General features: G+C 28.3%; 1 protein-coding gene across 1 annotated transcript in view; it reads right to left on the reverse strand.

The window, feature by feature from the left end:
* The window catches only part of LOC119602235 (tumor necrosis factor receptor superfamily member wengen), a 45,893-nt gene extending 32,448 nt beyond the window's left edge, over window positions 1-13,445 (reverse strand). The window contains exon 1 of the mRNA XM_037953642.1: window positions 12,898-13,445. The gene's annotated coding sequence lies outside the window, so the exon portion shown is untranslated. The remainder of the gene's footprint in view (window positions 1-12,897) is intronic.
* Between the last annotated feature and the right edge of the window lie 9,596 nt (window positions 13,446-23,041).

Consider the following 23,041-nt stretch of genomic DNA (forward strand, 5'->3'; position numbering starts at 1 on the left):
ACTATTGACTACATTATTGACTAGTCAATTAGTGAGTTGATTAGTATATTGACTGGTCCATTGAATAGTCTACTGATTAGTCTTTTGAGTAGTCTATTGACTAGTATATTGATTCGTCTGTTGACTAGTCTACTACTACTTACTAATCTTTTGACTAGTCTAATGACAAGTTTATTGACTGGTGCATTGATTAGTCTATTGTTTACTGATTAGTCTTCTGACTAGTCTAATGACCAGACTATTGACTAGTCAATTGACTAGTCTGCTGATTAGTCTTTTGAGTAGTCTAATAACAAGTCTATTGACAAGTGTATTGATTAGACTGTTGAATAGTCTACATATTAAACTCTTGACTAGTCAAATTAAAGGTCTATTGACTGGTTTCTTGATTAGTCTATTGTGTACTGATTAATCTTTTGACTAGTCTACTGACTAGTCTATTGACTAGTCTAATAACTATTCTATTGACTAGTCTAAAATCAATGACTAGTCTATGGACTAGTCTTTTGACTAATCTAATGACTAGTCTATTGATTAGTTCAATGACCATACTAAGTATTAACTGGTTTATTGATTACTCTATTAACTATTCTATTGACTAGTGCATTGCTTAGTCTATGGACTAGTCCATTGACTAGTCTACTGAGTAGTCTTTTTGAGTAGTCTTATGACAAGTCTATTGACTAGTAGTATATTAACTAGTCTGTTAACTAGTCCATTTATTAGTATTTTGACTAGTCTAATGACAAGTCTATTGATTAGTCAATTAAAAATTCTATTGACTAGTATATTAACTAGTCTATTGACTAGTCTCTTAACTAGTCTATTGACTAGTCTATTGGCTTGTCTACTGTCAAAACTGTTACCTAGTCAATAGACTAGTCTGTTGATTAGTCTATGGACTAGTCTATTGAATAGTCAATAGATTGGTCTTTTGTCTGATCTATGGAATAATCTATTGACTATGAATTCGTCTAAAGACTAGGAGGTTTACTAGACCATGGATTAGTCTATTGAGTGGTCTATGGTCTAGTCTAAGTATGGATTAGCCTAGTCTGGTTACCATCTATCCCAAAATAACTACTGACTGAACTAGTTTAGTATCAATTATCTTTCCTCTAACATGGTGCTGTCCTTAAAAAAACAAATTGAGAGCTTTTTTAAAATCTGTTACAGAATAATAACAAAATCTTAACGAAACACTAGCCAAGGTGCGTACTTCTTCTACCAAAACAATTTGCACAAATTTCCCCCTCAATAGACACTGCGAGAAACACTTAAAAATCCATTGTTCACACCCTGTAAGTAATTTTCATTAAAATGTTTATACTAAAAAAATTTTAAACGAATGGGGTTTCTTCTGCGTATAAAGTAAAGTTAAGAAAAAAAATTCAATGTTTATAAATTTTCACAAAAAATTTTTGTTATTTTATTTATATACAGACATATTTAAAATTACTACTACTTTTGCTGCTGCTGTTGAATAAATACAATGGAAATCTACTAAAAACATCTGGGGCAAAAATAAAATTTAAAAACAAAACACAAACAAAAATCTGAAAATGAAAAAAACGAACTATTTTTGTTTAGAAATCTAAGGGTCTTCACTTTTTTCGCCTTGTGTTTCATTTCACAATTCCATCTAGATGATCTTGTAGCCAACAAAAAGATCAGGGGGAAGTTGCAGAAGATCTACATAAGCAAGTAATTTGAAGATCATAAGGAAATAAATGATGATTGCAAAGCTGACGAGATGGATTTTCAACGTCCAAGTAAGAAGAAAAACAAAAACACAAAATAATTGTACCTGTTGTTTGTTTAAGTGTAATTTCTTTTTTTGCTCTTTATCATTTTTATGACTTTATTTTCTAGATAATGATTGTGTGTACATTATAATTCCGGGTTTTAAAATTGTCCAAATGTGTAGTTTTTTTATTCCTCTTGATTTTTTCGCTTTTTTTTTCATTGCAGTCATAAAATATGTTTTTTCAAACATTGTTGTTGGTTTAAATTTAAACTTAGAAATGTTAGGGAGTTTTATTTTTAGACCTACAAACATTTATGTACCATCTTGTTGGTTGGAGGATGTATGTATGTATGTATGTATGTATGTATGTATGTATGTATGTATGTATGTATGTATGTATGTATGTATGTATGTATGTATGTATGTATGTATGTATGTATGTATGTATGTATGTATGTATGTATGTATGTATGGTGGAAGTGATGGTGTTGTCTGTTGCATTTGCAACATATAAACAATGTTTTTCAATGACTGGAAAATGAATTTGTTTTCTGTCATAAAATATACAGGGTGTAACAAATATACATTACTAAGAACTAGTACAGTGACTGGTTCTTTACGATAGGAATATATTTTGCTCCTAATCTGCGCGATTAAAACTAGAATTTGGCCTCAAAGATGTGTTATAGGATTTAGTTCTCTAAGAGCAAAGTGCGATCTTTTCTCCCACACTTAGGCGGGTTAAGAGCAATTGTCACAAACTCCTCCCGTTGTACAGTTTGGAATTATTTCGAATTGGCTTAAACGATCTAGTTTATATGAACAGTTAGGTGTTCAGAAGTTGTTCTATATCTGTCCCTGTTGTTGTTGTAGCTTTGACACGTGTAAAGTCGGTTTTGCTGAGTTGACTATACTTGGACGTTGTTTATTCCGGTGCGAAGAACCAATTGTCTTGGAACGTACACTCTGTCACTTTAATAAATGTTAACCCTAATGATCAGTCTGTTTCGAAAAACGTTAATGAACTAGTTCTTTGTTCTTTCATTAAGAGACAATTTGTGTGAAAAAGATCTTCATGGATCTAAGGAGGAAAGACTAACACTCCTAAACCAATCTGTAACAGATCTTTGAAGTAATATTAAGCGTTTTGATTCATACTAATGTGCTATTTATGTGGAAAGTACACAGAGGGTAAAGGAAATATACACGCCTGGTACCTAATTGACACCAAAGAGTTTATAATTTTTCAATAACATACGTTGTCAAAGTAATACATACATAACACTATGTAATGTTGACATACGTACGACATGTAATTTTGATGTAATGTTGACAACATTGCAACAATTCGTTGTCGAAATCTAAATTTTATACACATCCGTTGTCTAAATGTTAACAAACATGGTAAGCTGTGTATAAAATTTAGATTTCGACAACGAATTGTTGCAATGTTGTCAACATTACAAAGTGTTGTTGTCGTACGTATGTTTAAAATATATACATATGTTGCCAACTTTGCAACAATTCGTTGTCGAAATCTAAATTTTATACACATCCGTTATCTAAATGTTAACAAACGTGGTAAGCTGTGTATAAAATTTAGATTTCGACAACGAATTGGTGCAATGTTGTCAATATTACATAGTGTTGTCGTACGTATGTTTATACTTGGACAACGGATGGTATTGGAAAATTGTAAACAGTTTGGTGTCAATTTTGTACATTTCTTTCTTTTTCCCTCTGTGTAGTTTGTTTTGAATATCGAACTTAAAAGATTGTTAATGAAAGTAACACTTTTGCAAACCCATGTCTGAAGAGTTCATCAATTTAATGTCACATCAGTCTTTAAACAAAATCCTCTTCAAACTTTAACGTGCCAAAAACCGTTACGAAAATTAAATAAAATTGAAATAAGAACATTATCATGATTATCAGCGAAATATTTGATTTAAATAAACCATTATTTATAAAAAATATTTTCTTTTTTTTACACACACTCTCTCTTATTTACACATTGCCTTTAGAAAATTCTCTCAATTTTATATTTTTCATATTCATTTTCAGTTTAACAAACATCAGTCAGAGTCAGTCAATCAATCAACAAATCCATCATCATCATGATCATCATCTTCAAGAACGTCATTTCTCCACACACACACATTTTTTTCTGAGAAACTCAACAGAAATTATGTAAGTTTTTGTTGTTCTACTCAATATTTATTATTAAAATTTAAACGCTGATCGTCGGGAGTAGTAATATGCAAATATGTATGCAGGTTGTCTGTTTATAAAGAAAAATGTAAGAAATTTATAGTGGGAGTCTCCTCTCTCTCTCTCTCTTGCTAATAAATGAGGGAAAACAAGAGTATATAATTGTCGAAAAAAAGATCATTTGCAGTAGAGTGACAAAACATCACCCTAAAACAAATCATTATGAGGGTTTAGCTTGCAAAATTTATAAAAAATGAAATAAATAACAAATACCATCATCATTATCAGCAACATGAAGCTACAGCAAGATCATCAACAGAGACAGCAAGCAGCAACAACGTGAGCAGTTAAAAACTAAATTTATGATTATATGTATGTTGCAGAGTAAGTTGTTTAAATTTGTTCGTATTTTTTATTATTTTCCTTGTTATGTCTGTTTAAATATTTCCCTGACATCCATCCATCCATCTAGTTTTTCTATGTACTTTTTTTAACATTTATATTTAAATACTCATATATGTAGTACTTACATACATATATGTATATACATACATAGTACAATATGTGTACTCTGCATATGTTCGATATGTTTTCGGTATGAGGAATTATTTATTCTTGCACACAAATATTAGACTGGTACCAACCACAAAAAGAATTTGCAAAAAAGAAAAGGGTTTAAAATGACAATTGATGTCAATCATTACTTTGGCGAAAAGCCATATCGAGTATAATTGATTCGAAATCTATTTTCGATACAAACTTATTCGATCACGTATACCGCAATTTAGCGCCTGAAGTAAATATCCAAAAATATAAATTAGAAACGATTCACAGAAGTCAATTGATCACCTCTCAAAAGAGATCTCCTTTAAATAAAGTACATAATAAGATCAGAACCGATATCTATAACAAAAAAGCCTTCGAAAGTGTCAATTCCCTTCAATTTAGAACTTCTTCAGAATGGTATAAAATGGATTTTAAAAAACCTGTACCATAACACACACATCTGTGATCAAAATGTGTGTATTTTGTTAAGAAAATTATCGATTGATCGAACGAGGCCATTTAGTCCTGGGCCCAAATTACGGCATACGATATCGATCGAAATCTCAATAGAATCTAAATGGAGATTTCGATCTATATCGTATGCCATAATTTGGGCCCTATTTAGAGATTTGTTTTGGAAAGCTTAAAAGGAGTAAATTGAGACAGGTTATCTTCTCTTTTGGGCCTCAAAGAGCCAGTCACGTATGTGCCGGTTCACACAGGGAAACTTTTGGTTTTGTGTGTGAGAGTAAGAGAAAGAAATATTAACCATCTCTTTCTCTCACACATTAAAGCAAAAGTTTCCTAAAAAAAGTTTCCCTGTGTGAACCGGCACTAACTAGTTTTGTGTAGCGAGCGTTAGGGTCCCATGATCCCACATTTCTCTTCACAATTTTGTATCGGACTAATGCAACACGCTTTTGACTTAAACCATATATTTACATATGTATGTTCATTTGATTTAATACATATTTAACTTGTTTATATACATATGTATGTATATGTACTATTTATTTTATATAGATCTCTCTTTTCTTTCATATGTACGATCAACGCAGGAAAAAAATATTAAAATGTTTGAAAATGTTTTTGACATTTTGGGGTCTTTTAATGTTTACCACACATTTAAATTTTAAATAAATAAGAAAAACAAAAAATTAAATACATAATGCATAAAATAACGGTGCGTGACACAAAATATGCCGGTTTTAAATGATGAGAAACGAACATTTATTTATCTCACGAACAAGTTCAAACTCTTCGCATATAGAGAGCTCTTTTTTTGTTATTAACTAAAGAAGGGTTTTAATTTTGCTCCCTATTATCACTTTTTAAGAAGGGTGTTTTATAAATTGAGAGATTTCCCTTTAAAAGTAATATAAATGCTTGAAAGTAGCTTGATAAGTTGCTTTAGCAAAGAGATATTTTGTTAACTTGTTCGAACAATATTTTGAGCCATTAACAATTATTTACAGAATTTTCTAGTTCTTAAGTATTTGGACCTAAGAACAGGTGTCTGTTCGAAAAAAAAACAATAAATTTCAAATACTATAATCTAGAGAGAGAAATCTTCTACGCTCTATAACAGGACACTAGCCTAATGAACTCTCGAATATAGTTCGAATAAAATATTCTCTTTAATTGCCGAAGAATGCAAATATGATAAAAAACATTCAAGGAACATTTTAAATTGATTTCTCAAATCGTAAAAGGTTTGGATAAATATTCAGTCATAATATTTCAAAGATATCCGTCTTAAACGCTTTATTATTATTATCTTTATTTGTTTATTATATATATTTTTTTTAAAAAATTAACCAAAAAATTCACGATTTTAATTTCCAAAACAATTTATAACGTGACAATGAGTTAATCGAGCGTGATATTAATTTTTCAAAACAAGAAATTTTTTGTGTGTATTTGACATATTTGGGAAAATTAATGGCAAACTTTGTCGTTTGATGTTTAGATTTCAAAAAAAAAAAAAGTGAAACAATTTCGAGTTAATTTATGAGCAAATGATTATTACATCATATTTCTTACATACATATTTGTAATAATAAGTAACTTTTAAAAAAATAAGAAATCTAATATTAATATTTTATAAAAATGTTTACGAAATTTTAAATATATGGAAGGTTTTAACGTTATACTTTGGTTTTAACAATATTTTAAAGTGGTCTAAGCAGAGATGGAAAACGTTGTTGTAACAATGTAATTATTTTAAAATGTTTCTTACTTATTATTTAATTTCAATTATTTATGTTTTTCTATAGAAAAACTAAGTACACAGTTCTACTACAGACAAGTATAAAAGTTTTTTTCTTTTAAAAACAGGTCTGCAAAAATAACGGTTTTCCATTTTTCTAAGAAAAAACTTTGTATAACTTGTGTAAAACAGTTTTTTAATGGATAAATATGTGTATAACAGTTAAAAAAATTGTGTGTGTTAATTTATTCCTTAGAAAATTGCAATATAATAGTTTTTACCAAAGAAAAATATGTATATAACTGTTTTTTCTAAAGAAAAATTTATATATAACAGTTATTTATCGTAAAATGTGTGTATAGCAGTTGTATAACAGTTTTTTTTTAGTTCGCTATACATAAAACTAAGTTTTCTATAGATTGTGTTTAGATAACAGTGTTTTCTATAGAAAAAGTTTTCTATGAAAATTCTGTAAAACTGTGTATAACAGTTTTTTCTATAGATAGAGTAGTGTATAATAGTTTTTCTATAGAAAAAGTTATGCAAAACAGGGTTTTTATGTAGTGTTGTCTATAACAGATTTTTCCGTAGAAAAAAGTTTTGTATAATAGTTTTTTCTATAAAGGAAGTTGTGTATAACCGTTTTTTCTATAGGAAAAGTTGTGTATAACAGATTTTTCTATGAAAAAGTTGTGTATAAGAGTTTTTTTCTATAGAAAAAGTTGTGAATAACAGTTTTCTTTATAAAGTTGTGTATAACAGTTTTTTCCATAGAAAAAAGTTTTGTATAACAGTTTTTTCTATAGAGAAAGTTGTGTATAACAGTTTTTTCTATAGAAAAAGTTGTGTATAAGAGATTTTTCTATGAAAAAGTTGTGTATAGCAGTTTTTTTCTATAAAAAAGTTGTGTATAAGAGTTTTTTCTATAGAAAAAGTTTTGTATAACAGTTTTTTCTGCGAAAGAAGTTATGTATAACATTTTTTTCCACAGAAAAAAGTTTTGTATAACAGTTTTTTCTGCGAAAGAAGTTATGTATAACATTTTTTTCCACAGAAAAAAGTTTTGTATAACAGTTTTTGCAATAGAGAAAGTTGTGTATAACAGCTTTTTCTATAGAAAAAGTTGTGTATAACAGTTTTTTCTATAGAAAAAGTTGTGTATAACAGTTTTTTCTATAGAAAAAGTTGTGTATAACAGTTTTTTCTATAGAAAAAGTTGTGTATAACAGTTTTTTCTGTAGAATAATGTGTAACAGTTTTTCCATAGAAAAAAGTTTTGTATAAAAGTTTTTTTTCTATAGAGAAAGTTGTGTATAACAGGTTTTTCTATAGAAAAAGTTATTTTTAACAGTTTTTTCTGCAGAAAAAGTTGTGTTTTTTCTCTAGAAGAAGTTATGTATAACAGTTTTTCTATAGAAAAAATTGTGTGTAAAAGTTTTTTTCTATAGATTTTTGTAATATTTTTAAACTTCTCATTCCATTTGTGTCACAACAAACATTTAACTAATTGTTCTTATTTAAGTCCAATTCAATTTTTTTCCCCAACTTAATGTTCAACCGCCATAAATCAATCAATTAGCAATCGATAGATAAATTTGTTATAAATAAATTTTGTCACTTACTGTATAAGTGTGCTTGTTCTCTTTTTAATCTGTTCGCTTTTTAAGAATTTGTTATTGTTATTGTTGTTATTTTGTTTAAAATTTAGTTTTTTTATCTTCCGTTTTATACATGAAAATCAATCTTTTGGATTCACGTTGTACAGTGACACAGTCTGTATGTGTATTCGTGTGTGTGTGTGTGTGCAAGTATGTTCCAACAATAACAACAACATGATGGATGCTGTTATTGTTGTTGTATATTTTGCGACCTGCACTTGTAGATCACTGTTAATTTGTGTTGTATCTTTTTTTTGTTTGTTTGTTTAAATCTACAATCATATTTTTTCATGTTGTTGTTGTTTAATACCGTCGTCGTCATAATCGTCCCCGTCGGTCATTTGTTGTTGGGTTGAATTTGTTTGTTTAGTTGTGCGGCTGGATGGATGGATACTTTTTTTTATTGGATTTAATTTAATTTCGTTTAAAAAAGCTTGAGTTTCGGCATTTTACACACTACATACACATAGATAACATGTGCATGGCTAAGAACCCAGCAAACCTAAAAAGTTTAATGTAAAAAAAATTCCTAATTTAAATTTTTTCTTTAAATCTTTAAATATTTATTGTTCTTTTTTTTAAGAAATCAAAAACAACTTACATTTAAACCTAAATGTTTGCTGGGAAATCTTTAAGAAAATATTTTATTTTACTACTAACTAATCGTATTTAATAAAGCTATTTTACTTGCATACATTTTTTACTTTTGTTTTTACTCTCGTATATGAGCAGTTTTTTTTTACTTTTTGGATTTGTTTTACTTTCGTGTTTATCTCACATAAAAAAATCCCCTCATTGAGCATTAACAGTGAGAAGAATAGCAATAACATTATCATTATTATTAGTGATGACAACAACTACAACAACAATATTATTTAAATGAAAGTACAACAATGAGAGCATTATTAACAACCATCATCACCATCATAAGTATTTTTTTTATCCTACTCATGCATATTTTTTTATTAAAACAACAACATCATCATCATTCATAACTACTCTACATAAATTCATACCAACATAAATACATACATTCATAAGTATATTTAATCGTATGTACTTTATAAGTAAATCAGACATAATATTTACATACATACAGATTCGTACAGTGTTTTCGAAACAGTGCTGGTTTAAGGTTTAGATGCGGATTTTTTTTAAAGGGAAAAGTAAGTTCAAAGACCTGTTAAATAATGCCCGAAACGTATTCATCAACTTCCGGTTTTCTCTGGGTTAAGGAGCATGTTAAAGTGATGATTTTACTTCATATACAATATGTAAAGTGTTAAAATAAGATACAGTTCCTATCGCCAAACATTTTGTTTAATCTTCAAATTAGTTTTGGATTTATTTTTCATTAAAACTATTTAGTTGCAACTCTAAGTTTCAAAATATTTTCATCATTATTCCAAACAAACTTTAAGCTAAAGAAAAATGTTTTTATAACTGATTTTTATCTATAAAATGTTAGTATAACAGTTTTTTTTCTATAGAAACATTTCTGTGTAACAGTTTTTCTATAGAAAAATTTGTGCATAAAAGTTTTATCTGTAGAAAAATGTATATATAACAGTTTTTTCTATAGAACAATTTTTGTATAACAGCTTTTTCCATAGAAAATTTTGTGTAAAACTGTTCTTACTAAAGAAAAATTTGTGTATAACAGTTTCTTTAAGAAAAACATTTGTGTATAAAGGTTCTTTCTATAGAAAAATTTGTGCGTATGACAGTTTTTTCTATAACAAATTTTTCTATTGAAAAATATAACAGCTTTTTCCATAGAAAATTTTGTGTAAAACTGTTCTTACTAAAGAAAAATTTGTGTATAACAGTTTCTTTAAGAAAAACATTTGTGTATAAAGGTTTTTTCTATAGAAAAATTTGTGCGTATGACAGTTTTTTCTATAACAAATTTTTCTATTGAAAAATTTGTGTATAACAGTTTCTTCTATAGAAAAGTTTGTGTATAAAGGTTTTTTCTATAGAAAACTTGTGCATAATTGTTTTCTCTATAGCAAAAAATGTGTATAACAGTTTTTTCTATAGAAAATTTGTGTATAACAGTTTTCTCTATAGCAAAAAATGTGTATAACAGTTTTTTTTATAGAAAATTTGTGTATAACAGTTTCTTATACAGAAAAGTTTCTTGTATAAAGGTTTTTTCTATGGAAAATTTGTGCATAATAGTTTTTTCTGTAGCAAAAAATGCGTATAACAGTTTTGTCTATAGAAAATTTGTGTGTAACAGTTTCTTCTACAGAAACATTTGTGTATAAAGTTTTTTTCTATAGAAAAATTTGTGCATAACAGTTTTCTCTATGGCAAAAAATATGTATTACAATTTTTTTCTATAGAAAATTTGTGTATAACAGTTTTTTCTATAGAAAAATTTGTGTAAAACAGTCTTTTATATGGAAACATTTTTGTATAACAGTTTTTTTATAGAAAAGTTTGTATATAACAGTTTTTTCTATAGAAAAATTTGTATATAACAGTTTTTTCTATATAAAAATTTGTATATAACAGTTTTTTCTATTGAAAATTTAGTTTATAACAGTTTTTTCTATAGCAAAATTGGTTTATTACAGGGTTTTCTGTGGAAAAATTTGTGTACAACAACTATTTCTATAGAAAAGTTCCTTATTATAGAAAAATTTTAACGTAAAACTTGTTTCTATAGATTAAAGTTGTAGAACAATTTTTTCTGTAGAAAATTATTATTCAGAAACAATTTGAGTATAACAGTTTTTCTATTAAAATATAGAAGTTGATTACTATAGACAAATTTGTATTTAATAGTTGCTTTTATAGAAAAAGCTATTATAAATATTTTTATAGAAAACTATTAGTATAACAGTTTTTTCAAAAAAAAAAATGTGTAAATAATATGTATAACAGTTTTTTTAATTGTCATTATAACGTAGAGAATTGTGTATATGATTGTTATAATATAGAAGAATGTGATTGTAACTTGTATAACAGTTAACTATGTTTTTATAACAGTTTTTAAGAAGTTTTCATAAATACATGAGTTTTTCCGCAAAAAAATTATTGTTTTACGAAAAAATGAAGAAATCTTTAGAGGTTTACAAGGATTTAAACTATCAAGTGACAATTTAAGGTCTTTTCAAAGAAAAATCATTCTAAATAGAGTAATTAGAATTACAAAAAGCTGAAAATAATAAAGTTATGCATCTCTGAAAATAAACCAAAAATTTACGTTCTTTTTCAAATATTTAAAACTCAAATATTAAACGTATTTAGTATTAAATTGAAAAATTGTTTTACTTATAAAATGATTTAATTTGTATTAATTTAATACGATCGACATAACAATCTCAAGACAATTTTCTATTTACTTAGCTATAAATCGTTTAAATCGGCTTTATCAAAACAAATTCTACATTTTCGATTTAATAGTTTATCTAGAATTTTGGAAAAATTTTGTTTAGTCTATTTAAGCGTCAAATTGAGTTCATCTAACTTTAAAGATTAGATAAGAACTTTTATTTTCCAATAGTATGTTCTCTTAAACAAAGTCTAACCAAAGAAAAGTTAATAGGACAAATATGATTGATTATACTATTTCTAGTTAAATTATTTCGTTAAATCAACTGAAAAATTATAAAATTTACATACGTATGTAGAAAATCGATCGATCGATTACAAAGAAAACATGGGCTGTTTGAAATCTGTTTTCGATACCAAAGCTTATGCGATCACGTATGTATATATGCGATAATTTAGCTCCAGTTTAGGTTGCTACGATCAAATAATTAAATAGCTTTGATTGTGTCAAACAAGAAGAAAAGTTAACTGATGCAAACGAATCTATTGTTGGATAAATTTCATGTTAATAAGGTGCTTTTAAACATATAAATCAGACTGTGCTCTGTATACTACAGGGGTTATATATATATATATATTTACATGTACATATATAATGGACCGACATGTTAATGATCCAACAGAAAATGTGTAATTGTAACACAGATTTTTTAAATTTATTTTCATGTTTAACTGTTTTTATCCAATACACACAGATAAAACAATCAATCACTCACTCACACACACAGTTCCAAAACAAAAAACACACAGATTTTAAACACATACAACAATCAAACTAACGAATAAATAAAATCCTTTTATTACAAAAAGTAAAATAGATTTAAAAGTTAATCAACCATAAACACAGTTTTTTTTTTAAATATTTTGTTTTGAATTTTCCTTATTTTTTCATTATGTATTATTTTTCTACATTTTAAAAATCAGAAACAATAAAACATCTTTCATACTCATTCAATTCAGTTCTTTTTTTTTTTTTGCTCAATTCATTGTATTCAATTGGTTTTTTTTATGGCCATAAAATTTAATAAAATTTTTCATAAGAAAAAATCTATAAAATTCTTAAGAATCTTTTAAAATTTTTGAAAAAAAAAACTTAATCATCAATTTAAAAACTTTAAACTCTTTTTAGCAAATATGTACTTTAAAGTTTTTTTTAGAATTTAAAATACTAAAACACTTACGTTATTTAACAAATTTATTTTTGTTTATAAATTTAATTTTATTTTGTTTTTTTTTTTTTATTTAAATTTTTAACATATTTTGTTGTTTTTTTTTCACAAAATTTTATTTTCAATTTTGTTGTAGTATTTTTTTCACTTGGCTGTTTTATTTAGATTTTAAACATTTCTTAGTGTTTTTATTTTTATAAAATATTTTAAATATTTTAAATTTTGTTGCTGCTGCTGCCTTAATTTAAAATATTTCTTTTGTTTTTCACTTTAAATATTTACTTTTTCTATGTGTATAATCTCTCTCTAAATGCCAACTACTTGACTGTGTTTAATAAGTATTATATTTTTTTTATTTATTTTAAATTAATCATAATATATATTTTAATTTATATTTATTATATAATTAATTAGTTATTAATATTTCTTTTTTTATATTTTATAAATCATTTGTTTAAAATAATTTTTATACAGAAAAAAAATTAAAAATATTAATTAGAAAAAAACGCGTTCGCGCTTCATTTGTGTGTTAATTTATTTCGATATCTATTGTTTCGAGTTTGCAATGATACTGAAATGTTTTAAGGAAAATTTCAGTTGTTTTAGATAGAATTTTGTGTTGCCCCACAACATGTTCGTGTTCGCTTCATACCAAACGCGTTAACTAAATGTTTGTTGGACAGCAACAAGTCGGTGTTTGATCGCAGGGTATGGAAATAACTAAAGTTTCCTATTAGAAACAATAGAAAATTCACTCTGTCGGCTTTCAGTCATACATTAGTTGTCAGGTAAAATGATTTTCTTTTAAATTTTCCCAGTTAAGCCATAGAGACACTCAATCAGGCATAAAATATTCAGTACTTAAGTACTTTTTTCAAAAATACAGCGGTACTGCGCGATATTTTCAGTACTTTTTCTAGCTTATAACTGTATAGTATAGTCTAGAGCCTAGTCTATAGTTTAGTCCATAGTCTAGTCTAGTCTATAGTCTAGTCTTATAGTCTAGTCTATAGTCTAGTCTATAGTCTAGTTAGTCTAGTCTATAGTCTGTCCTATAGTCTAGTCTATAGTCTAGTCTATAGTCTAGTCTATAGTCTAGTCTATAGTCTAGTCTATAGTCTAGTCTATAGTCTAGTCTATAGTCTAGTCTATAGTCTAGTCTATAGTCTAGTCTATAGTCTAGTCTATAGTCTAGTCTATAGTCTAGTCTATAGTCTAGTCTATAGTCTAGTCTATAGTCTAGTCTATAGTCTAGTCTATAGTCTAGTCTATAGTCTAGTCTATAGTCTAGTCTATAGTCTAGTCTATAGTCTAGTCTATAGTCTAGTCTTATAGTCTAGTCTATAGTCTAGTCTATAGTTCTAGTCTATAGTCTAGTCTATAGTCTAGTCTATAGTCTAGTCTATAGTCTAGTCTATAGTCTAGTCTATAGTCTAGTCTATAGTCTAGTCTATAGTCTAGTCTATAGTCTAGTCTATAGTCTAGTCTATAGTCTAGTCTATAGTCTAGTCTATAGTCTAGTCTATAGTCTAGTCTATAGTCTAGTCTATAGTCTAGTCTATAGTCTAGTCTATAGTCTAGTCTATAGTCTAGTCTATAGTCTAGTCTATAGTCTAGTCTATAGTCTAGTCTATAGTCTAGTCTATAGTCTAGTCTATAGTCTAGTCTATAGTCTAGTCTATAGTCTAGTCTATAGTCTAGTCTATAGTCTAGTCTATAGTCTAGTCTATAGTCTAGTCTATAGTCTAGTCTATAGTCTAGTCTATAGTCTAGTCTATAGTCTAGTCTATAGTCTAGTCTATAGTCTAGTCTAGTCTAGTCTATAGTCTAGTCTATAGTCTAGTCTATAGTCTAGTCTATAGTCTAGTCTATAGTCTAGTCTATAGTCTAGTCTATAGTCTAGTCTATAGTCTAGTCTATAGTCTAGTCTATAGTCTAGTCTATAGTCTAGTCTATAGTCTAGTCTATAGTCTAGTCTATAGTCTAGTCTATAGTCTAGTCTATAGTCTAGTCTATAGTCTAGTCTATAGTCTAGTCTATAGTCTAGTCTATAGTCTAGTCTAGTATAGTCTAGTCTATAGTCTAGTCTATAGTCCTAGGTCTATAGTCTAGTCTATAGTCTAGTCTATAGTCTAGTCTATAGTCTAGTCTATAGTCTAGTCTATAGTCTAGTCTATAGTCTAGGCTATAGTCTAGTCTATAGTCTAGTCTATAGTCTAGTCTATAGCTAGTCTATAGTCTAGTCTATAGTCTAGTCTATAGTCTAGTCTATAGTCTAGTCTATAGTCTAGTCTATAGTCTAGTCTATAGTCTGTCTATAGTCTAGTCTATAGTCTAGTCTATAGTCTAGTCTATAGTCTAGTCTATAGTCTAGTCTATAGTCTAGTCTATAGTCTTTCTATAGTCTAGTCTATGTCTAGTCTATAGTCTAGTCTATAGTCTAGTCTATGTCTAGTCTATAGTCTAGTCTATAGTCTAGTCTATAGTCTAGTCTATAGTCTAGTCTATAGTCTAGTCTATAGTTAGTCTATAGTCTAGTCTATAGTCTAGTCTAGTAGTCTAGTCTATATCTCTAGTCTATAGTCTAGTCTATAGTCTAGTCTATAGTCTAGTCTAGTCTATAGTCTAGTCTATAGTCTAGTCTATAGTCTAGTCTATAGTCTAGTCTATAGTCTAGTCTATAGTCTAGTCTATAGTCTAGTCTAGTCTTCTAGTCTAGTCTATAGTCTAGTCTATAGTCTAGTCTATAGTCTAGTCTATAGTCTAGTCTATAGTCTAGTCTATAGTCTAGTCTATAGTCTAGTCTATAGTCTAGTCTATAGTCTAGTCTATAGTCTAGTCTATAGTCTAGTCTATAGTCTAGTCTATAGTCTAGTCTATAGTCTAGTCTATAGTCTAGTCTATAGTCTAGTCTATAGTCTAGTCTATAGTCTAGTCTATAGTCTAGGCTATAGTCTAGTCTATAGTCTAGTCTATAGTCTAGTCTATAGTCTAGTCTATAGTCTAGTCTATAGTCTAGTCTATAGTCTAGTCTATAGTCTAGTCTATATTCTAGTCTATAGTCTAGGCTATAGTCTAGTCTATAGTCTAGTCTATAGTCTATAGTCTAGTCTATAGTCTAGTCTATAGTCTAGTCTATATTCTAGTCTATAGTCTAGTCTATAGTCTAGTCTATAGTCTAGTCTATAGTCTAGTCTATAGTCTAGTCTATATCTAGTCTATAGTCTAGTCTATAGTCTAGTCTATAGTCTAGTCTATAGTCTAGTCTATAGTCTAGTCTATAGTCTAGTCTATAATCTAGTCTATAGTCTAGTCTATAGTCTAGTCTATAGTCTAGTCTATAGTCTAGTCTATAGTCTAGTCTATGGTCTAGTCTATAGTCTAGTCTATGTTGTTTCTATAGATTTACATGTACTCAGGATTCTGAATGTTTAATTTTATTTTAATAGGTTCGATATTATAGAAAATTTAAATATATATACTTTTCTCTTTTAGATTAATTGTTTGGGACTTAAGTGGTATTAAATTTCATAAATACAAACAGAAAATGTAATATAATATTTATTTAAATAAAACGTTTACAAAAAAATGCATAAAATGACTTATTTATTTGTTTTATTCAGTTTAAATGACAAGAAAAGAGTTTAAATTTAAAAAATCCGTTAAATTTTTCATGTAAATATTCATAAGTCTGGCAACGCTCTTACAACCTAAAATCAGCGCCATCTATTGGTTGCCTATTGGCTATTATTGCAAACTGCATGTCAGTCTGGCAATATTGGCTTAAAATTGGCATGCCACTATGGAAAACAATCTGGCAACTCTAATATTTTTTAAATTTTGTACAGAGTTGCCAGATGTTTTTCCATAGCGGCATGTCATTTTTGCGTCAATGTTGCCAGACTGACATGTTGCTTGCAAAACTAACCAATAGGCAACCAATAGATGGCGCTAATTTTAGGTGTTAATAGGGTTGCCAGACTTTTGAAAATTTACATGAACTTTTTAACGTTTTTTTTTAATTTAAACTTAATAAAAGACTTTAATAAGTAATTTAAATGAAAAATGAGAGATTTTTAATATTAAATATAAATTTTATTTTTATTATTTATGTAGATATATTTAAAGTTAACAGTTTTTGATTTAAATTATAAAATAATACAAATATAAAAAAAATTAAATACGTACATTATTATATTTAATAAATTTAGATAGAGACAGAGTTAATAATCAGTAAAAACAAATAACAATAATACAAAGTGAATCAATTAAAAAAATACTTGGTTTTTAGTGTTTTTTATATAAAATTTGTTTAAAAAACAAGATTTAACACAAATTCTGTTGGATTTAAAAGCTTAAAATAATTCTCAAGTTTTTCTAATTATGGTTAGTATCTTGTTGATTTTAAATAATAAATATAAATGTTTTACAATTATTATTATTATTGTTAATATTAAACTATAACTTAAAAACTAAGAAATTTTGTTGATTTTGTTAATCATATTTATAAAGTTAAAGAAAGCTTAGTGATAGATAAATAGCAAATCTTTATAGGTATTACATTTAATAGAAGAGTAGAAGGACAGCGTATAAAAACAATACTTTTGAAAATAACAAGAAATTTTGGAAATTATTAGGAAATAGGTTTTTGTTACAAAAGTTTTGTTACAATAGTAATATTGCCTTAATGTTTCTTTTATAAAAACTGTTATATTTGTTAAATAGTAATTATTTTAAAGTTATTTATTTAAAATAGTAGTAGTTTAGTTAATTAGTTTAAAAAATTGTAATTTATAAAAAAATATCATAGATTTCAACAAATACAATAAAAGCACTTTAGTTTTGCACTTCAAAGGCAATATGGTGATGAATTCAGAACATCTTCCTTTCATTTGTGATGATGGTTTAATTGGTTTTTGCAGAAGTGTAACAATGATTCTCAACCGCTGTAATTAAAACAAATTAAAATTTTCAAGGTTCAATTTTAAATTTAGTAATAAAATTAATAAATAGTTAGATTTTTCATAAAAAAAGCCTTTAATATTTATGAAATTATGTTCTTTCCTTTAAACTAAGGAATTAAATTTCTCTTATTTTTACGTTATTAAGCATTAATTTAAACGAAACAAAACAAATAAAAAATAAAACTTAAAAAAAAATATTTAAAATGTATCTTACTTGGTGCCTTTTATCATTTTTTCACAGTGATCTTCATAAATTCCTAGAGTTCATGCATAGTAGTAGTAGTAGTACAAGGTAGGTTGTATGTAGGTTTTTTGATTTTGTTTTTAACGTGCATCGTTTGTTTTTCTTACTTTATTTTTTTAGCATTCTTACAAAAAATCGTTCATATTGATGTAATTTTTAAAACTAAATTAAAAATTTCGTTAATGCTTTTCTTTCATTTTCGCTTACATAAAAAAATAATACAAAAAAAATACAATACAAAAAGAAACATACAGACAAACATTTAGATGAATAAATGTGTGTGCAAAATGAAAATGAAATTATGAAAAATTTTGTGTTTTTTTGGTGGTGCACGAATAAGGTAGGTAAGTTTTATTTTAAGCCGATCATAAGCTAAAGAGAAACTACACTAATTATATGGATGTTCTTGTTGGTTTTTAGTTTTTAGTTTTTTTGTTTAATATGTTTTTGAAATGAAAGACAAAATATTTAAATTAAATGCCTTTGAAAACTACCACTTATGAAGAAGAAACAGAAAAGGTGTTACCCCTCACAGAACCAGAGCCTATGAGAAAATCTCTATTACACACTTTACAAGAATCCCAAAATCCTGAAACCTTTTCCGACAGTTTCAACAGTAGTGGTGAAGAAGTTGAGGCAGAAAACCTAAAGCAAGTGAGGGAAAACTTCCTCTCCAATAAAACCCACTTATTTCAAACTATTGGCTCAAAGATAAAGGCGAAATGGTTAAAAAAAAGATTCTCACACCAGATGTGGAAAAAATTAATTTGCAAATTTAATGCTAAATTTAAACAGTTCGAAATTCTTTGATATTGGTGCAAAAACAAATAATTTCCTTAAAAATGAATCTCTAACATCTGGTGTTAACCAACCACAGGCAAAACCCAGAGCAAAAATTTCGCCTATAGTGGAAAAGGAGGATAATAGCAAAAAAGCTTTAGAGGAAGAAGAAAATCGCAAACGTGAAGCTGAAGATGCTCGTTTAGAAGCCGAATTAAAAGAAAATGAGAGACGTCTTTAAGAAGACAGAATCTTTACAAAAAGAATTACATGACTTGTTTATGGCCTAGTCTATAGTCTTGTCTAAAGTCTAGTCTATAGTCTAGTCTATAGTCTAGTTTATAGTCTAGTTTATAGTCTAGTTTATAGTCTAGTTTATAGTCTAATCTATAGTCTAGTCTATAGTCTAGTCTATAGTCTAGTTATAGTCTAATCTATAGTCTAGTCTATAGTCTAGTTTATAGTCTAATCTATAGTCTAATCTATAGTCTAGTCTATAGTCTCGTCTATAGTCTAATCTATAGTCAAGTCTATAGTCTAGTCTATAGTCTAGTCTATAGTCTAGTCTATAGTCTAGTCTAGTTTATAGTCTAGTCTATAGTCTAGTCTATAGTCTAGTCTATAGTCTAGTCTATAGTCTAGTCTATAGTCTAGTCTATAGTCTAGTCTATAGTCTAGTCTATAGTCTAGTCTATAGTCTAGTCTATAGTCTAGTCTATAGTCTAGTATAGTCTAGTCTATAGTCTAGTCTATAGTCTAGTCTATAGTCTAGTCTATAGTCTAGTCTATAGTCTAGTCTATAGTCTAGTCTATAGTCTAGTCTATAGTCTAGTCTATAGTCTAGTCTATAGTCTAGTCTATAGTCTAGTCTATAGTCTAGTCTATAGTCTAGTCTATAGTCTAGTCTATAGTCTAGTCTATAGTCTAGTCTATAGTCTAGTCTATAGTCTAGTCTATAGTCTAGTCTATAGTCTAGTCTATAGTCTAGTCTATAGTCTAGTCTATAGTCTAGTCTATAGTCTAGTCTATAGTCTAGTCAGTATAGTCTATAGTCTAGTCTATAGTCTAGTCTATAGTCTAGTCTATAGTCTAGTCTATAGTCTAGTCTATAGTCTAGTCTATAGTCTAGTCTATAGTCTAGTCTATAGTCTAGTCTATAGTCTAGTCTATAGTCTAGTCTATAGTCTAGTCTATAGTCTAGTCTATAGTCTAGTCTATAGTCTAGTCTATAGTCTAGTCTATAGTCTAGTCTATAGTCTAGTCTATAGTCTAGTCTATAGTCTAGTCTATAGTCTAGTCTATAGTCTAGTCTATAGTCTAGTCTATAGTCTAGTCTATAGTCTAGTCTATAGTCTAGTCTATAGTCTAGTCTATAGTCTAGTCTATAGTCTAGTCTATAGTCTAGTCTATAGTCTAGTCTATAGTCTAGTCTATAGTCGTCTATAGTCTAGTCTATAGTCTAGTCTATAGTCTAGTCTATAGTCTAGTCTATAGTCTAGTCTATAGTCTAGTCTATAGTCTAGTCTATAGTCTAGTCTATAGTCTAGTCTATAGTCTAGTCTATAGTCTAGTCTATAGTCTAGTCTATAGTCTAGTCTATAGTCTAGTCTATAGTCTAGTCTATAGTCTAGTCTATAGTCTAGTCTATAGTCTAGTCTATAGTCTAGTCTATAGTCTAGTCTATAGTCTAGTCTATAGTCTAGTCTATAGTCTAGTCTATAGTCTAGTCTATAGTCTAGTCTATGTCTAGTCTATAGTCTAGTCTATAGTCTAGTCTATAGTCTAGTCTATAGTCTAGTCATAGTCTAGTCTATAGTCTAGTCTATAGTCTAGTATATAGTCTAGTCTATAGTCTAGTCTATAGTCTAGTCTATAGTCTAGTCTATAGTCTAGTCTATAGTCTAGTCTATAGTCTAGTCTATAGTCTAGTCTATAGTCTAGTCTATAGTCTAGTCTATAGTCTAGTCTATAGTCTAGTCTATAGTCTAGTCTATAGTCTAGTCTATAGTCTAGTCTATAGTCTAGTCTATAGTCTAGTCTAGTCTAGTCTATAGTCTAGTCTATAGTCTAGTCTATAGTCTAGTCTATAGTCTAGTCTATAGTCTAGTCTATAGTCTAGTCTATAGTCTAGTCTATAGTAGTCTATAGTCTAGTCTATAGTCTAGTCTATAGTCTAGTCTATAGTCTAGGCTATAGTCTAGTCTATAGTCTAGTCTATAGTCTAGTCTATAGTCTAGTCTATAGTCTAGTCTCTAGTCTATAGTCTAGTCTATAGTCTAGTCTATAGTCTAGTCTATAGTCTAGTCTATAGTCTAGTCTAGTATAGTCTAGTCTATAGTCTAGTCTATAGTCTAGTCTATAGTCTAGTCTATAGTCTAGTCTATAGTCTAGTCTATAGTCTAGTCTATAGTCTAGTCTATAGTCTAGTCTATAGTCTAGTCTATAGTCTAGTCTATAGTCTAGTCTATAGTCTAGTCTATAGTCTAGTCTATAGTCTAGTCTATAGTCTAGTCTATAGTCTAGTCTATAGTCTAGTCTATAGTCTAGTCTATAGTCTAGTCTATAGTCTAGTCTATAGTCTAGTCTATAGTCTAGTCTATAGTCTAGTCTATAGTCTAGTCTATAGTCTAGTCTATAGTCTAGTCTATAGTCTAGTCTATAGTCTAGTCTATAGTCTAGTCTATAGTCTAGTCTATAGTCTAGTCTATAGTCTAGGCTAAGTCTAGTCTATAGTCTAGTCTATAGTCTAGTCTATAGTCTAGTCTAGTCTAGTCTATAGTCTAGTCTATAGTCTAGTCTATATTCTAGTCTATAGTCTAGGCTATAGTCTAGTCTATAGTCTAGTCTATAGTCTAGTCTATAGTCTAGTCTATAGTCTAGTCTATAGTCTAGTCTATATTCTAGTCTATAGTCTAGTCTATAGTCTAGTCTATAGTCTAGTCTATAGTCTAGTCTATAGTCTAGTCTATAGTCTAGTCTATAGTCTAGTCTCTAGTCTATAGTCTAGTCTATAGTCTAGTCTATAGTCTAGTCTATAGTCTAGTCTATAGTCTAGTCTATAGTCTAGTCTATAGTCTAGTCTATAGTCTAGTCTATAGTCTAGTCTAGTCTAGTCTATAGTCTAGTCTATAGTCTAGTCTATAGTCTAGTCTATAGTCTAGTCTATAGTCTAGTCTATAGTCTAGTCTATAGTCTAGTCTATAGTCTAGTCTATAGTCTAGTAGTCTAGTCTATAGTCTAGTCTATAGTCTAGTCTATAGTCTAGTCTATAGTCTAGTCTATAGTCTAGTCTATAGTCTAGTCTATAGTCTAGTCTATAGTCTAGTCTATAGTCTAGTCTATAGTCTAGTCTATAGTCTAGTCTATAGTCTAGTCTATAGTCTAGTCTATAGTCTAGTCTATAGTCTGTCTATAGTCTAGTCTATAGTCTAGTCTATAGTCTAGTCTATAGTCTAGTCTATAGTCTAGTCTATAGTCTAGTCTATAGTCTAGTCTATAGTCTAGTCTATAGTCTAGTCTATAGTCTAGTCTATAGTCTAGTCTATAGTCTAGTCTATAGTCTAGTCTATAGTCTAGTCTATAGTCTAGTCTATAGTCTAGTCTATAGTCTAGTCTATAGTCTAGTCTATAGTCTAGTCTATAGTCTAGTCTATAGTCTAGTCTATAGTCTAGTCTATAGTCTAGTCTATAGTCTAGTCTATAGTCTAGTATAGTCTAGTCTATAGTCTAGTCTATAGTCTAGTCTATAGTCTAGTCTATAGTCTAGTCTATAGTCTAGTCTATAGTCTAGTCTATAGTCTAGTCTATAGTCTAGTCTATAGTCTAGTCTATAGTCTAGTCTATAGTCTAGTCTAGTCTAGTCTATAGTCTAGTCTATAGTCTAGTCTATAGTCTAGTCTATAGTCTAGTCTATAGTCTAGTCTATAGTCTAGTCTATAGTCTAGTCTATAGTCTAGTCTATAGTCTAGTTAGTCTATAGTCTAGTCTATAGTAGTCTATAGTCTAGTCTATCGTATAGTTATAGTTAGTATAGTCTAGTCTATAGTCTAGTCTATAGTCTAGTCTATAGTCTAGTCTATAGTCTAGTCTATAGTCTAGTCTATAGTCTAGTCTATAGTCTATCTATAGTCTAGTCTATAGTCTAGTCTATAGTCTAGTCTATAGTCTA

Source organism: Lucilia sericata, unplaced genomic scaffold (assembly GCF_015586225.1).
Source record: "Lucilia sericata isolate MDLA Ls3-8-SP2 unplaced genomic scaffold, ASM1558622v1 Contig000216F_arrow, whole genome shotgun sequence".
In the NCBI taxonomy this organism is placed as follows: domain Eukaryota; kingdom Metazoa; phylum Arthropoda; class Insecta; order Diptera; family Calliphoridae; genus Lucilia; species Lucilia sericata.